The sequence below is a fragment of the Pleurodeles waltl genome, chromosome 8, assembly GCF_031143425.1.
Source record: "Pleurodeles waltl isolate 20211129_DDA chromosome 8, aPleWal1.hap1.20221129, whole genome shotgun sequence".
Lineage (NCBI taxonomy): Eukaryota > Metazoa > Chordata > Amphibia > Caudata > Salamandridae > Pleurodeles > Pleurodeles waltl.
This window is the reverse complement of record NC_090447.1, coordinates 458,279,752-458,297,353: the sequence shown is the minus strand read 5'-3', so window position 1 is coordinate 458,297,353 and position 17,602 is coordinate 458,279,752.

Here is a 17,602-nt window from a genome sequence, read left to right as displayed (position 1 = left end):
GTCGCGGGCGCTAGGCCTACCCACACAAGTGAGGTATCATTTTTATCGGGAGACGTGGGGGAACGCTGGGTGGAAGGAAATTTGTGGCTCCTCTCAGATTCCGGAACTTTCTGCCACAGAAATGTGAGGAACATGTGTTTTTTTAGCCAAATTTTGAGGTTTGCAAAGGATTCTGGGTAACAGAACCTGGTCCGAGCCCCGCAAGTCACCCCTCCTTGGATCCCCCTAGGTCTCTAGTTTTCAGAAATGCACAGGTTTGGTAGGTTTCCCTAGGTGGCGGCTGAGCTAGAGGCCAAAATCTACAGGTAGTCACTTTGCTAAAAACAGCTCTGTTTTCTGTGATATGTCCACGTTGTGTTTTGGGGCATATCCTGTCGCGGGCGCTAGGCCTACCCACACAAGTGAGGTATCATTTTTATCGGGAGACGTCGGGGAACGCTGGGTGGAAGGAAATTTGTGGCTCCTCTCAGATTCCAGAACTTTCTGCCACAGAAATGTGAGGAACATGTGTTTTTTTAGCCAAATTTTGAGGTTTGCAAAGGATTCTGGGTAACAGAGCCTGGTCCGAGCCCCGCAAGTCACCCCTCCTTGGATCCCCCTAGGTCTCTAGTTTTCAGAAATGCACAGGTTTGGTAGGTTTCCCTAGGTGGCGGCTGAGCTAGAGGCCAAAATCTACAGGTAGTCACTTTGCTAAAAACAGCTCTGTTTTCTGTGATATGTCCACGTTGTGTTTTGGGGCATATCCTGTCGCGGGCGCTAGGCCTACCCACACAAGTGAGGTATCATTTTTATCGGGAGACGGGGGGGAACGCTAGGTGGAAGGAAATTTGTGGCTCCTCTCAGATTCCAGAACTTTCTGCCACAGAAATGTGAGGAACATGTGTTTGTTTAGCCAAATTTTGAGGTTTGCAAAGGATTCTGGGTAACCGAGCCTGGTCCGAGCCACACAAGTCACCCCTCCTTGGATTCCCCTAGGTCTCTAGTTTTCGGAAATGCACAGGTTTGGCAGGTTTCCCTAGGTGGCGGCTGAGCTATAGGCCAAAATCTACAGGTAGTCACTTTGCTAAAAACAGCTCTGTTTTCTGTGATGTGTCCAGGTTGTGTTTTGGGGCATATCCTGTCGCGTGCGCTAGGCCTACCCACACAAGTGAGGTATCATTTTTATCGGGAGACATGGGGGAATGCTGGGTGGAAGGAAATTTGTCGCTCCTCTCAGATTCCAGAACTTTCTGCCACAGAAATGTGAGGAACATGTGTTTTTTTAGCCAAATTTTGAGGTTTGCAAAGGATTCTGGGTAACAGAACCTGGTCCGAGCCCCGCAAGTCACCCCTCCTTGGATTCCCCTAGGTCTCTAGTTTTCAGAAATGCACAGGTTTGGTAGGTTTCCCTAGGCGCCGGCTGAGCTAGAGGCCAAAATCTACAGGTAGGCACTTCGCAAAAAACACCTCTGTTTTTTTCCAAAATTTAGGATGTGTCCACGTTGCGCTTTGGGGTGTTTCCTGTCGCCGGCGCTAGGCCTACCCACGCAAGTGAGGTATCATTTTTATCGGGAGACTTGGGGGAACGCTGGGTGGAAGGAAATTTGTAGCTCCTCTCAGATTCCAGAACTTTCTGCCACAGAAATGTGAGGGACATGTGTTTTTTTAGCCAAATTTTGAGGTTTGCAAAGGATTCTGGGTAACAGAACCTGGTCCGAGCCCCGCAAGTCACCCCTCCTTGGATTCCCCTAGGTCTCTAGTTTTCAGAAATGCACAGGTTTGGTAGGTTTCCCTAGGTGGCGGCTGAGCTAGAGGCCAAAATCTACAGGTAGGCACTTCGCAAAAAACACCTCTGTTTTTTTCCAAAATTTAGGATGTGTCCACGTTGCGCTTTGGGGTGTTTCCTGTCGCCGGCGCTAGGCCTACCCACGCAAGTGAGGTATCATTTTTATCGGGAGACTTGGGGGAACGCTGGGTGGAAGGAAATCTGTAACTCCTCTCAGATTCCAGAACTTTCTGCCACAGAAATGTGAGGAACATGTGTTTTTTTAGCCAAATTTTGAGGTTTGCAAAGGATTCTGGGTAACAGAACCTGGTCCGAGCCCCGCAAGTCACCCCTCCTTGGATTCCCCTAGGTCTCTAGTTTTCAGAAATGCACAGGTTTGGTAGGTTTCCCTAGGTGGCGGCTGAGCTAGAGGCCAAAATCTACAGGTAGGCACTTCGCAAAAAACACCTCTGTTTTTTTCCAAAATTTAGGATGTGTCCACGTTGCGCTTAGGGGTGTTTCCTGTCGCCGGCGCTAGGCCTACCCACGCAAGTGAGGTATCATTTTTATCGGGAGACTTGGGGGAACGCTGGGTGGAAGGAAATTTGTAGCTCCTCTCAGATTCCAGAACTTTCTGCCACAGAAATGTGAGGAACATGTATTTTTTTAGCCAAATTTTGAGGTTTGCAAAGGATTCTGGGTAACAGAACCTGGTCCGAGCCCCGCAAGTCACCCCTCCTTGGATTCCCCTAGGTCTCTAGTTTTCAGAAATGCACAGGTTTGGTAGGTTTCCCTGGTGGCGGCTGAGCTAGAGGCCAAAATCTACAGGTAGGCACTTCGCAAAAAACACCTCTGTTTTTTTCCAAAATTTAGGATGTGTCCACGTTGCGCTTTGGGGTGTTTCCTGTCGCCGGCGCTAGGCCTACCCACGCAAGTGAGGTATCATTTTTATCGGGAGACTTGGGGGAACGCTGGGTGGAAGGAAATTTGTAGCTCTTCTCAGATTCCAGAACTTTCTGCCACAGAAATGTGAGGAACATGTGTTTTTTTAGCCAAATTTTGAGGTTTGCAAAGGATTCTGGGTAACAGAACCTGGTCCGAGCCCCGCAAGTCACCCCTCCTTGGATTCCCCTAGGTCTCTAGTTTTCAGAAATGCACAGGTTTGGTAGGTTTCCCTGGTGGCGGCTGAGCTAGAGGCCAAAATCTACAGGTAGGCACTTCGCAAAAAACACCTCTGTTTTTTTCCAAAATTTAGGATGTGTCCACGTTGCGCTTTGGGGTGTTTCCTGTCGCCGGCGCTAGGCCTACCCACGCAAGTGAGGTATCATTTTTATCGGGAGACTTGGGGGAACGCTGGGTGGAAGGAAATTTGTAGCTCTTCTCAGATTCCAGAACTTTCTGCCACAGAAATGTGAGGAACATGTGTTTTTTTAGCCAAATTTTGAGGTTTGCAAAGGATTCTGGGTAACAGAACCTGGTCCGAGCCCCGCAAGTCACCCCTCCTTGGATTCCCCTAGGTCTCTAGTTTTCAGAAATGCACAGGTTTGGTAGGTTTCCCTAGGTGGCGGCTGAGCTAGAGGCCAAAATCTACAGGTAGGCACTTCGCAAAAAACACCTCTGTTTTTTTCCAAAATTTAGGATGTGTCCACGTTGCGCTTTGGGGTGTTTCCTGTCGCCGGCGCTAGGCCTACCCACGCAAGTGAGGTATCATTTTTATCGGGAGACTTGGGGGAATGCTGGGTGGAAGGAAATTTGTAGCTCCTCTCAGATTCCAGAACTTTCTGCCACAGAAATGTGAGGAACATGTGTTTTTTTAGCCAAATTTTGAGGTTTGCAAAGGATTCTGGGTAACAGAACCTGGTCCGAGCCCCGCAAGTCACCCCTCCTTGGATTCCCCTAGGTCTCTAGTTTTCAGAAATGCACAGGTTTGGTAGGTTTCCCTAGGTGCCGGCTGAGCTAGAGGCCAAAATCTACAGGTAGGCACTTTGCTAAAAACAGCTCTGTTTTCTGTGATATGTCCACGTTGTGTTTTGGGGCATATCCTGTCGCGGGCGCTAGGCCTACCCACACAAGTGAGGTATCATTTTTATCGGGAGACGTGGGGGAACGCTGGGTGGAAGGAAATTTGTGGCTCCTATCAGATTCCAGAACTTTCTGCCACAGAAATGTGAGGAACATGTGTTTTTTTAGCCAAATTTTGAGGTTTGCAAAGGATTCTGGGTAACAGAACCTGGTCCGAGCCCCGCAAGTCACCCCTCCTTGGATTCCCCTAGGTCTCTAGTTTTCAGAAATGCACAGGTTTGGTAGGTTTCCCTAGGCGCCGGGTGAGCTACAGGCCAAAATCCACAGGTAGGCACTGTTTTCTCCCAAAATTTAGGATGTGTCCACGTTGCGCTTTGGGGTGTTTCCTATCGCCGGCGCTAGGCCTACCCACGCAAGTGAGGTATCATTTTTATCGGGAGACTTGGGGGAACGCTGGGTGGAAGGAAATTTGTAGCTCTTCTCAGATTCCAGAACTTTCTGCCACAGAAATGTGAGGAACATGTGTTTTTTTAGCCAAATTTTGAGGTTTGCAAAGGATTCTGGGTAACAGAACCTGGTCCGAGCCCCGCAAGTCACCCCTCCTTGGATTCCCCTAGGTCTCTAGTTTTCAGAAATGCACAGGTTTGGTAGGTTTCCCTAGGTGGCGGCTGAGCTAGAGGCCAAAATCTACAGGTAGGCACTTCGCAAAAAACACCTCTGTTTTTTTCCAAAATTTAGGATGTGTCCACGTTGCGCTTTGGGGTGTTTCCTGTCGCCGGCGCTAGGCCTACCCACGCAAGTGAGGTATCATTTTTATCGGGAGACTTGGGGGAACGCTGGGTGGAAGGAAATTTGTAGCTCCTCTCAGATTCCAGAACTTTCTGCCACAGAAATGTGAGGAACATGTGTTTTTTTAGCCAAATTTTGAGGTTTGCAAAGGATTCTGGGTAACAGAACCTGGTCCGAGCCCCGCAAGTCACCCCTCCTTGGATTCCCCTAGGTCTCTAGTTTTCAGAAATGCACAGGTTTGGTAGGTTTCCCTAGGTGCCGGCTGAGCTAGAGGCCAAAATCTACAGGTAGGCACTTCGCAAAAAACACCTCTGTTTTTTTCCAAAATTTAGGATGTGTCCACGTTGCGCTTTGGGGTGTTTCCTGTCGCCGGCGCTAGGCCTACCCACGCAAGTGAGGTATCATTTTTATCGGGAGACTTGGGGGAACGCTGGGTGGAAGGAAATTTGTAGCTCCTCTCAGATTCCGGAACTTTCTGCCACAGAAATGTGAGGGACATGTGTTTTTTTAGCCACATTTTGAGGTTTGCAAAGGATTCTGGGTAACAGAACCTGGTCCGAGCCCCGCAAGTCACCCCTCCTTGGATTCCCCTAGGTCTCTAGTTTTCAGAAATGCACAGGTTTGGTAGGTTTCCCTAGGGGCCGGCTGAGCTAGAGGCCAAAATCTACAGGTAGGCACTTTGCAAAAAACACCTGTGTTTTTTTCCAAAATTTAGGATATGTCCACGTTGCGCTTTGTGGTGTTTCCTGTCGCCGGCGCTAGGCCTACCCACGCAAGTGAGGTATCATTTTTATCGGGAGACTTGGGGGAACGCTGGGTGGAAGGAAATTTGTAGCTCCTCTCAGATTCCAGAACTTTCTGCCACAGAAATGTGAGGGTCATGTGTTTTTTTAGCCAAATTTTGAGGTTTGCAAAGGATTCTGGGTAACAGAACCTGGTCCGAGCCCCGCAAGTCACCCCTCCTTGGATCCCCCTAGGTCTCTAGTTTTCAGAAATGCACAGGTTTGGTAGGTTTCCCTAGGTGGCGGCTGAGCTAGAGGCCAAAATCTACAGGTAGTCACTTTGCTAAAAACAGCTCTGTTTTCTGTGATATGTCCACGTTGTGTTTTGGGGCATATCCTGTCGCGGGCGCTAGGCCTACCCACACAAGTGAGGTATCATTTCTATCGGGAGACGTGGGGGAACGCTGGGTGGAAGGAAATTTGTGGCTCCTATCAGATTCCAGAACTTTCTGCCACAGAAATGTGAGGAACATGTGTTTTTTTAGCCAAATTTTGAGGTTTGCAAAGGATTCTGGGTAACAGAACCTGGTCAGAGCCCCGCAAGTCACCCCTCCTTGGATTCCCCTAGGTCTCTAGTTTTCAGAAATGCACAGGTTTGGTAGGTTTCCCTAGGCGCCGGGTGAGCTACAGGCCAAAATCCACAGGTAGGCACTGTTTTCTCCCAAAATTTAGGATGTGTCCACGTTGCGCTTTGGGGTGTTTCCTATCGCCGGCGCTAGGCCTACCCACGCAAGTGAGGTATCATTTTTATCGGGAGACTTGGGGGAACGCTGGGTGGAAGGAAATTTGTAGCTCTTCTCAGATTCCAGAACTTTCTGCCACAGAAATGTGAGGAACATGTGTTTTTTTAGCCAAATTTTGAGGTTTGCAAAGGATTCTGGGTAACAGAACCTGGTCCGAGCCCCGCAAGTCACCCCTCCTTGGATTTCCCTAGGTCTCTAGTTTTCAGAAATGCACAGGTTTGGTCGGTTTCCCTAGGTGCCGGCTGAGCTAGAGGCCAAAATCTACAGGTAGGCACTTCGCAAAAAACACCTCTGTTTTTTTCCAAAATTTAGGATGTGTCCACGTTGCGCTTTGGGGTGTTTCCTGTCGCCGGCGCTAGGCCTACCCACGCAAGTGAGGTATCATTTTTATCGGGAGACTTGGGGGAACGCTGGGTGGAAGGAAATTTGTAGCTCCTCTCAGATTCCAGAACTTTCTGCCACAGAAATGTGAGGGACATGTGTTTTTTTAGCCACATTTTGAGGTTTGCAAAGGATTCTGGGTAACAGAACCTGGTCCGAGCCCCGCAAGTCACCCCTCCTTGGATTCCCCTAGGTCTCTAGTTTTCAGAAATGCACAGGTTTGGTAGGTTTCCATAGGTGCCGGCTGAGCTAGAGGCCAAAATCTACAGGTAGGCACTTTGCAAAAAACACCTGTGTTTTTTTCCAAAATTTAGGATGTGTCCACGTTGCGCTTTGTGGTGTTTCCTGTCGCCGGCGCTAGGCCTACCCACGCAAGTGAGGTATCATTTTTATCGGGAGACTTGGGGGAACGCTGGGTGGAAGGAAATTTGTAGCTCCTCTCAGATTCCAGAACTTTCTGCCACAGAAATGTGAGGGACATGTGTTTTTTTAGCCAAATTTTGAGGTTTGCAAAGGATTCTGGGTAACAGAACCTGGTCCGAGCCCCGCAAGTCACCCCTCCTTGGATCCCCCTAGGTCTCTAGTTTTCAGAAATGCACTGGTTTGGTAGGTTTCCCTAGGTGGCGGCTGAGCTAGAGGCCAAAATCTACAGGTAGTCACTTTACTAAAAACAGCTCTGTTTTCTGTGATATGTCCACGTTGTGTTTTGGGGCATATCCTGTCGCGGGCGCTAGGCCTACCCACACAAGTGAGGTATCATTTTTATCGGGAGACGTGGGGGAACGCTGGGTGGAAGGAAATTTGTGGCTCCTCTCAGATTCCAGAACTTTCTGCCACAGAAATGTGAGGAACATGTGTTTTTTTAGCCAAATTTTGAGGTTTGCAAAGGATTCTGGGTAACAGAACCTGGTCCGAGCCACACAAGTCACCCCTCCTTGGATTCCCCTAGGTCTCTAGTTTTCAGAAATGCATAGGTTTGGTAGGTTTCCCTAGGTGGCGGCTGAGCTAGAGGCCAAAATCTACAGGTAGTCACTTTGCTAAAAACAGCTCTGTTTTCTGTGATATGTCCACGTTATGTTTTGGGGCATATCCTGTCGCGGGCGCTAGGCCTACCCACACAAGTGAGGTATCATTTTTATCGGGAGACGTGGGGGAACGCTGGGTGGAAGGAAATTTGTGGCTCCTCTCAGATTCCAGAACTTTCTGCCACAGAAATGTGAGGAACATGTGTTTTTTTAGCCAAATTTTGAGGTTTGCAAAGGATTCTGGGTAACAGAACCTGGTCCGAGCCCCGCAAGTCACCGCTCCTTGGATTCCCCTAGGTCTCTAGTTTTCAGAAATGCACAGGTTTGGTAGGTTTCCCTAGGTTGCGGCTGAGCTAGAGGCCAAAATCTACAGGTAGGCACTTCGCAAAAAACACCTCTGTTTTTTTCCAAAATTTAGGATGTGTCCACGTTGCGCTTTGGGGTGTTTCCTGTCGCTGGCGCTAGGCCTACCCACGCAAGTGAGGTATCATTTTTATCGGGAGACTTGGGGGAACGCTGGGTGGAAGGAAATTTGTAGCTCCTCTCAGATTCCAGAACTTTCTGCCACAGAAATGTGAGGAACATGTATTTTTTTAGCCAAATTTTGAGGTTTGCAAAGGATTCTGGGTAACAGAACCTGGTCCGAGTCCCGCAAGTCACCCCTCCTTGGATTCCCCTAGGTCTCTAGTTTTCAGAAATGCACAGGTTTGGTAGGTTTCCCTAGGTGGCGGCTGAGCTAGAGGCCAAAATCTACAGGTAGGCACTTCGCAAAAAACACCTCTGTTTTTTTCCAAAATTTAGGATGTGTCCTCGTTGCGCTTTGGGGTGTTTCCTGTCGCCGGCGCTAGGCCTACCCACGCAAGTGAGGTATCATTTTTATCGGGAGACTTGGGGGAACGCTGGGTGGAAGGAAATTTGTAGCTCCTCTCAGATTCCAGAACTTTCTGCCACAGAAATGTGAGGAACATGTATTTTTTTAGCCAAATTTTGAGGTTTGCAAAGGATTCTGGGTAACAGAACCTGGTCCGAGCCCCGCAAGTCACCCCTCCTTGCATTCCCCTAGGTCTCTAGTTTTCAGAAATGCACAGGTTTGGTAGGTTTCCCTAGGTGGCGGCTGAGCTAGAGGCCAAAATCTACAGGTAGGCACTTCGCAAAAAACACCTCTGTTTTTTTCCAAAATTTAGGATGTGTCCACGTTGCGCTTTGGGGTGTTTCCTGTCGCCGGCGCTAGGCCTACCCATGCAAGTGAGGTATCATTTTTATCGGGAGACTTGGGGGAATGCTGGGTGGAAGGAAATTTGTAGCTCCTCTCAGATTCCAGAACTTTCTGCCACAGAAATGTGAGGAACATGTGTTTTTTTAGCCAAATTTTGAGGTTTGCAAAGGATTCTGGGTAACAGAACCTGGTCCGAGCCCCGCAAGTCACCCCTCCTTGGATTCCCCTAGGTCTCTAGTTTTCAGAAATACACAGGTTTGGTAGGTTTCCCTAGGTGGCGGCTGAGCTAGAGGCCAAAATCTACAGGTAGGCACTTCGCAAAAAACACCTCTGTTTTTTTCCAAAATTTAGGATGTGTCCACGTTGCGCTTTGGGGTGTTTCCTGTCGCCGGTGCTAGGCCTACCCACGCAAGTGAGGTATCATTTTTATCGGGAGACTTGGGGGAACGCTGGGTGGAAGGAAATTTGTAGCTCCTCTCAGATTCCAGAACTTTCTGCCACAGAAATGTGAGGAACATGTGTTTTTTTAGCCAAATTTTGAGGTTTGCAAAGGATTCTGGGTAACAGAACCTGGTCCGAGCCCCGCAAGTCACCCCTCCTTGGATTCCCCTAGGTCTCTAGTTTTCAGAAATGCACAGGTTTGGTAGGTTTCCCTAGGTGCCGGCTGAGCTAGAGGCCAAAATCTACAGGTAGGCACTTCGCAAAAAACACCTCTGTTTTTTTCCAAAATTTAGGATGTGTCCACGTTGCGCTTTGGGGTGTTTCCTGTCGCCGGCGCTAGGCCTACCCACGCAAGTGAGGTATCATTTTTATCGGGAGACTTGGGGGAACGCTGGGTGGAAGGAAATTTGTAGCTCCTCTCAGATTCCAGAACTTTCTGCCACAGAAATGTGAGGGACATGTGTTTTTTTAGCCAAATTATGAGGTTTGCAAAGGATTCTGGGTAACAGAACCTGGTCCGAGCCCCGCAAGTCACCCCTCCTTGGATTCCCCTAGGTCTCTAGTTTTCAGAAATGCACAGGTTTGGTAGGTTTCCCTAGGTGCCGGCTGAGCTAGAGGCCAAAATCTACAGGTAGGCACTTCGCAAAAAACACCTCTGTTTTTTTCCAAAATTTAGGATGTGTCCACGTTGCGCTTTGGGGTGTTTCCTGTCGCCGGCGCTAGGCCTACCCACGCAAGTGAGGTATCATTTTTATCGGGAGACGTGGGGGAACGCTGGGTGGAAGGAAATTTGTGGCTCCTCTCAGATTCCAGAACTTTCTGCCACAGAAATGTGAGGAACATGTGTTTTTTTAGCCAAATTTTGAGGTTTGCAAAGGATTCTGGGTAACAGAACCTGGTCCGAGCCACACAAGTCACCCCTCCTTGGATTCCCCTAGGTCTCTAGTTTTCAGAAATGCATAGGTTTGGTAGGTTTCCCTAGGTGGCGGCTGAGCTAGAGGCCAAAATCTACAGGTAGTCACTTTGCTAAAAACAGCTCTGTTTTCTGTGATATGTCCACGTTATGTTTTGGGGCATATCCTGTCGCGGGCGCTAGGCCTACCCACACAAGTGAGGTATCATTTTTATCGGGAGACGTGGGGGAACGCTGGGTGGAAGGAAATTTGTGGCTCCTCTCAGATTCCAGAACTTTCTGCCACAGAAATGTGAGGAACATGTGTTTTTTTAGCCAAATTTTGAGGTTTGCAAAGGATTCTGGGTAACAGAACCTGGTCCGAGCCCCGCAAGTCACCGCTCCTTGGATTCCCCTAGGTCTCTAGTTTTCAGAAATGCACAGGTTTGGTAGGTTTCCCTAGGTTGCGGCTGAGCTAGAGGCCAAAATCTACAGGTAGGCACTTCGCAAAAAACACCTCTGTTTTTTTCCAAAATTTAGGATGTGTCCACGTTGCGCTTTGGGGTGTTTCCTGTCGCTGGCGCTAGGCCTACCCACGCAAGTGAGGTATCATTTTTATCGGGAGACTTGGGGGAACGCTGGGTGGAAGGAAATTTGTAGCTCCTCTCAGATTCCAGAACTTTCTGCCACAGAAATGTGAGGAACATGTATTTTTTTAGCCAAATTTTGAGGTTTGCAAAGGATTCTGGGTAACAGAACCTGGTCCGAGTCCCGCAAGTCACCCCTCCTTGGATTCCCCTAGGTCTCTAGTTTTCAGAAATGCACAGGTTTGGTAGGTTTCCCTAGGTGGCGGCTGAGCTAGAGGCCAAAATCTACAGGTAGGCACTTCGCAAAAAACACCTCTGTTTTTTTCCAAAATTTAGGATGTGTCCTCGTTGCGCTTTGGGGTGTTTCCTGTCGCCGGCGCTAGGCCTACCCACGCAAGTGAGGTATCATTTTTATCGGGAGACTTGGGGGAACGCTGGGTGGAAGGAAATTTGTAGCTCCTCTCAGATTCCAGAACTTTCTGCCACAGAAATGTGAGGAACATGTATTTTTTTAGCCAAATTTTGAGGTTTGCAAAGGATTCTGGGTAACAGAACCTGGTCCGAGCCCCGCAAGTCACCCCTCCTTGCATTCCCCTAGGTCTCTAGTTTTCAGAAATGCACAGGTTTGGTAGGTTTCCCTAGGTGGCGGCTGAGCTAGAGGCCAAAATCTACAGGTAGGCACTTCGCAAAAAACACCTCTGTTTTTTTCCAAAATTTAGGATGTGTCCACGTTGCGCTTTGGGGTGTTTCCTGTCGCCGGCGCTAGGCCTACCCATGCAAGTGAGGTATCATTTTTATCGGGAGACTTGGGGGAATGCTGGGTGGAAGGAAATTTGTAGCTCCTCTCAGATTCCAGAACTTTCTGCCACAGAAATGTGAGGAACATGTGTTTTTTTAGCCAAATTTTGAGGTTTGCAAAGGATTCTGGGTAACAGAACCTGGTCCGAGCCCCGCAAGTCACCCCTCCTTGGATTCCCCTAGGTCTCTAGTTTTCAGAAATACACAGGTTTGGTAGGTTTCCCTAGGTGGCGGCTGAGCTAGAGGCCAAAATCTACAGGTAGGCACTTCGCAAAAAACACCTCTGTTTTTTTCCAAAATTTAGGATGTGTCCACGTTGCGCTTTGGGGTGTTTCCTGTCGCCGGTGCTAGGCCTACCCACGCAAGTGAGGTATCATTTTTATCGGGAGACTTGGGGGAACGCTGGGTGGAAGGAAATTTGTAGCTCCTCTCAGATTCCAGAACTTTCTGCCACAGAAATGTGAGGAACATGTGTTTTTTTAGCCAAATTTTGAGGTTTGCAAAGGATTCTGGGTAACAGAACCTGGTCCGAGCCCCGCAAGTCACCCCTCCTTGGATTCCCCTAGGTCTCTAGTTTTCAGAAATGCACAGGTTTGGTAGGTTTCCCTAGGTGCCGGCTGAGCTAGAGGCCAAAATCTACAGGTAGGCACTTCGCAAAAAACACCTCTGTTTTTTTCCAAAATTTAGGATGTGTCCACGTTGCGCTTTGGGGTGTTTCCTGTCGCCGGCGCTAGGCCTACCCACGCAAGTGAGGTATCATTTTTATCGGGAGACTTGGGGGAACGCTGGGTGGAAGGAAATTTGTAGCTCCTCTCAGATTCCAGAACTTTCTGCCACAGAAATGTGAGGGACATGTGTTTTTTTAGCCAAATTATGAGGTTTGCAAAGGATTCTGGGTAACAGAACCTGGTCCGAGCCCCGCAAGTCACCCCTCCTTGGATTCCCCTAGGTCTCTAGTTTTCAGAAATGCACAGGTTTGGTAGGTTTCCCTAGGTGCCGGCTGAGCTAGAGGCCAAAATCTACAGGTAGGCACTTCGCAAAAAACACCTCTGTTTTTTTCCAAAATTTAGGATGTGTCCACGTTGCGCTTTGGGGTGTTTCCTGTCGCCGGCGCTAGGCCTACCCACGCAAGTGAGGTATCATTTTTATCGGGAGACTTGGGGGAACGCTGGGTGGAAGGAAATTTGTAGCTCCTCTCAGATTCCAGAACTTTCTGCCACAGAAATGTGAGGAACATGTGTTTTTTTAGCCAAATTTTGAGGTTTGCAAAGGATTCTGGGTAACAGAACCTGGTCCGAGCCCCGCAAGTCACCCCTCCTTGGATTCCCCTAGGTCTCTAGTTTTCAGAAATGCACAGGTTTGGTAGGTTTCCCTAGGTGCCGGCTGAGCTAGAGGCCAAAATCTACAGGTAGGCACTTCGCAAAAAACACCTCTGTTTTTTTCCAAAATTTAGGATGTGTCCACGTTGCGCTTTGGGGTGTTTCCTGTCGCCGGCGCTAGGCCTACCCACGCAAGTGAGGTATCATTTTTATCGGGAGACTTGGGGGAACGCTGGGTGGAAGGAAATTTGTAGCTCCTCTCAGATTCCAGAACTTTCTGCCACAGAAATGTGAGGGACATGTGTTTTTTTAGCCAAATTATGAGGTTTGCAAAGGATTCTGGGTAACAGAACCTGGTCCGAGCCCCGCAAGTCACCCCTCCTTGGATTCCCCTAGGTCTCTAGTTTTCAGAAATGCACAGGTTTGGTAGGTTTCCCTAGGTGCCGGCTGAGCTAGAGGCCAAAATCTACAGGTAGGCACTTCGCAAAAAACACCTCTGTTTTTTTCCAAAATTTAGGATGTGTCCACGTTGCGCTTTGGGGTGTTTCCTGTCGCCGGCGCTAGGCCTACCCACGCAAGTGAGGTATCATTTTTATCGGGAGACTTGGGGGAACGCTGGGTGGAAGGAAATTTGTAGCTCCTCTCAGATTCCAGAACTTTCTGCCACAGAAATGTGAGGGACATGTGTTTTTTTAGCCAAATTTTGAGGTTTGCAAAGGATTCTGGGTAACAGAACCTGGTCCAAGCCCCGCAAGTCACCCCTCCTTGGATTCCCCTAGGTCTCTAGTTTTCAGAAATGCACAGGTTTGGTAGGTTTCCCTAGGTGCCGGCTGAGCTAGAGGCCAAAATCTACAGGTAGGCACTTCGCAAAAAACATCTCTGTTTCTTTCCAAAATTTAGGATGTGTCCACGTTGCGCTTTGTGGTGTTTCCTGTCGCCGGCGCTAGGCCTACCCACGCAAGTGAGGTATCATTTTTATCGGGAGACTTGGGGGAACGCTGGGTGGAAGGAAATTTGTAGCTCCTCTCAGATTCCAGAACTTTCTGCCACAGAAATGTGAGGGACATGTGTTTTTTTAGCCAAATTTTGAGGTTTGCAAAGGATTCTGGGTAACAGAACCTGGTCCGAGCCCCGCAAGTCACCCCTCCTTGGATCCCCCTAGGTCTCTAGTTTTCAGAAATGCACAGGTTTGGTAGGTTTCCCTAGGTGGCGGCTGAGCTAGAGGCCAAAATCCACAGGTAGTCACTTTGCTAAAAACAGCTCTGTTTTCTGTGATATGTCCACGTTGTGTTTTGGGGCATATCCTGTCGCGGGCGCTAGGCCTACCCACACAAGTGAGGTATCATTTTTATCGGGAGACGTGGGGGAACGCTGGGTGGAAGGAAATTTGTGGCTCCTCTCAGATTCCAGAACTTTCTGCCACAGAAATGTGAGGAACATGTGTTTGTTTAGCCAAATTTTGAGGTTTGCAAAGGATTCTGGGTAACAGAACCTGGTCCGAGCCACACAAGTCACCCCTCCTTGGATTCCCCTAGGTCTCTAGTTTTCAGAAATGCATATGTTTGGTAGGTTTCCCTAGGTGGCGGCTGAGCTAGAGGCCAAAATCTACAGATAGTCACTTTGCTAAAAACAGCTCTGTTTTCTGTGATATGTCCACGTTGTGTTTTGGGGCATATCCTGTCGCGGGCGCTAGGCCTACCCACACAAGTGAGGTATCATTTTTATCGGGAGACGTGGGGGAACGCTGGGTGGAAGGAAATTTGTGGCTCCTCTCAGATTCCGGAACTTTCTGCCACAGAAATGTGAGGAACATGTGTTTTTTTAGCCAAATTTTGAGGTTTGCAAAGGATTCTGGGTAACAGAACCTGGTCCGAGCCCCGCAAGTCACCCCTCCTTGGATCCCCCTAGGTCTCTAGTTTTCAGAAATGCACAGGTTTGGTAGGTTTCCCTAGGTGGCGGCTGAGCTAGAGGCCAAAATCTACAGGTAGTCACTTTGCTAAAAACAGCTCTGTTTTCTGTGATATGTCCACGTTGTGTTTTGGGGCATATCCTGTCGCGGGCGCTAGGCCTACCCACACAAGTGAGGTATCATTTTTATCGGGAGACGTCGGGGAACGCTGGGTGGAAGGAAATTTGTGGCTCCTCTCAGATTCCAGAACTTTCTGCCACAGAAATGTGAGGAACATGTGTTTTTTTAGCCAAATTTTGAGGTTTGCAAAGGATTCTGGGTAACAGAGCCTGGTCCGAGCCCCGCAAGTCACCCCTCCTTGGATCCCCCTAGGTCTCTAGTTTTCAGAAATGCACAGGTTTGGTAGGTTTCCCTAGGTGGCGGCTGAGCTAGAGGCCAAAATCTACAGGTAGTCACTTTGCTAAAAACAGCTCTGTTTTCTGTGATATGTCCACGTTGTGTTTTGGGGCATATCCTGTCGCGGGCGCTAGGCCTACCCACACAAGTGAGGTATCATTTTTATCGGGAGACGGGGGGGAACGCTAGGTGGAAGGAAATTTGTGGCTCCTCTCAGATTCCAGAACTTTCTGCCACAGAAATGTGAGGAACATGTGTTTGTTTAGCCAAATTTTGAGGTTTGCAAAGGATTCTGGGTAACCGAGCCTGGTCCGAGCCACACAAGTCACCCCTCCTTGGATTCCCCTAGGTCTCTAGTTTTCGGAAATGCACAGGTTTGGTAGGTTTCCCTAGGTGGCGGCTGAGCTATAGGCCAAAATCTACAGGTAGTCACTTTGCTAAAAACAGCTCTGTTTTCTGTGATGTGTCCAGGTTGTGTTTTGGGGCATATCCTGTCGCGTGCGCTAGGCCTACCCACACAAGTGAGGTATCATTTTTATCGGGAGACATGGGGGAATGCTGGGTGGAAGGAAATTTGTCGCTCCTCTCAGATTCCAGAACTTTCTGCCACAGAAATGTGAGGAACATGTGTTTTTTTAGCCAAATTTTGAGGTTTGCAAAGGATTCTGGGTAACAGAACCTGGTCCGAGCCCCGCAAGTCACCCCTCCTTGGATTCCCCTAGGTCTCTAGTTTTCAGAAATGCACAGGTTTGGTAGGTTTCCCTAGGCGCCGGCTGAGCTAGAGGCCAAAATCTACAGGTAGGCACTTCGCAAAAAACACCTCTGTTTTTTTCCAAAATTTAGGATGTGTCCACGTTGCGCTTTGGGGTGTTTCCTGTCGCCGGCGCTAGGCCTACCCACGCAAGTGAGGTATCATTTTTATCGGGAGACTTGGGGGAACGCTGGGTGGAAGGAAATTTGTAGCTCCTCTCAGATTCCAGAACTTTCTGCCACAGAAATGTGAGGGACATGTGTTTTTTTAGCCAAATTTTGAGGTTTGCAAAGGATTCTGGGTAACAGAACCTGGTCCGAGCCCCGCAAGTCACCCCTCCTTGGATTCCCCTAGGTCTCTAGTTTTCAGAAATGCACAGGTTTGGTAGGTTTCCCTAGGTGCCGGCTGAGCTAGAGGCCAAAATCTACAGGTAGGCACTTCGCAAAAAACATCTCTGTTTCTTTCCAAAATTTAGGATGTGTCCACGTTGCGCTTTGTGGTGTTTCCTGTCGCCGGCGCTAGGCCTACCCACGCAAGTGAGGTATCATTTTTATCGGGAGACTTGGGGGAACGCTGGGTGGAAGGAAATTTGTAGCTCCTCTCAGATTCCAGAACTTTCTGCCACAGAAATGTGAGGGACATGTGTTTTTTTAGCCAAATTTTGAGGTTTGCAAAGGATTCTGGGTAACAGAACCTGGTCCGAGCCCCGCAAGTCACCCCTCCTTGGATCCCCCTAGGTCTCTAGTTTTCAGAAATGCACAGGTTTGGTAGGTTTCCCTAGGTGGCGGCTGAGCTAGAGGCCAAAATCCACAGGTAGTCACTTTGCTAAAAACAGCTCTGTTTTCTGTGATATGTCCACGTTGTGTTTTGGGGCATATCCTGTCGCGGGCGCTAGGCCTACCCACACAAGTGAGGTATCATTTTTATCGGGAGACGTGGGGGAACGCTGGGTGGAAGGAAATTTGTGGCTCCTCTCAGATTCCAGAACTTTCTGCCACAGAAATGTGAGGAACATGTGTTTTTTTAGCCAAATTTTGAGGTTTGCAAAGGATTCTGGGTAACAGAACCTGGTCCGAGCCCCGCAAGTCACCCCTCCTTGGATTCCCCTAGGTCTCTAGTTTTCAGAAATGCACAGGTTTGGTAGGTTTCCCTAGGTGCCGGCTGAGCTAGAGGCCAAAATCTACAGGTAGGCACTTCGCAAAAAACACCTCTGTTTTTTTCCAAAATTTAGGATGTGTCCACGTTGCGCTTTGGGGTGTTTCCTGTCGCCGGCGCTAGGCCTACCCACGCAAGTGAGGTATCATTTTTATCGGGAGACTTGGGGGAACGCTGGGTGGAAGGAAATTTGTAGCTCCTCTCAGATTCCAGAACTTTCTGCCACAGAAATGTGAGGGACATGTGTTTTTTTAGCCACATTTTGAGGTTTGCAAAGGATTCTGGGTAACAGAACCTGGTCCGAGCCCCGCAAGTCACCCCTCCTTGGATTCCCCTAGGTCTCTAGTTTTCAGAAATGCACAGGTTTGGTAGGTTTCCCTAGGTGCCGGCTGAGCTAGAGGCCAAAATCTACAGGTAGGCACTTTGCAAAAAACACCTGTGTTTTTTTCCAAAATTTAGGATGTGTCCACGTTGCGCTTTGTGGTGTTTCCTGTCGCCGGCGCTAGGCCTACCCACGCAAGTGAGGTATCATTTTTATCGGGAGACTTGGGGGAACGCTGGGTGGAAGGAAATTTGTAGCTCCTCTCAGATTCCAGAACTTTCTGCCACAGAAATGTGAGGGACATGTGTTTTTTTAGCCAAATTTTGAGGT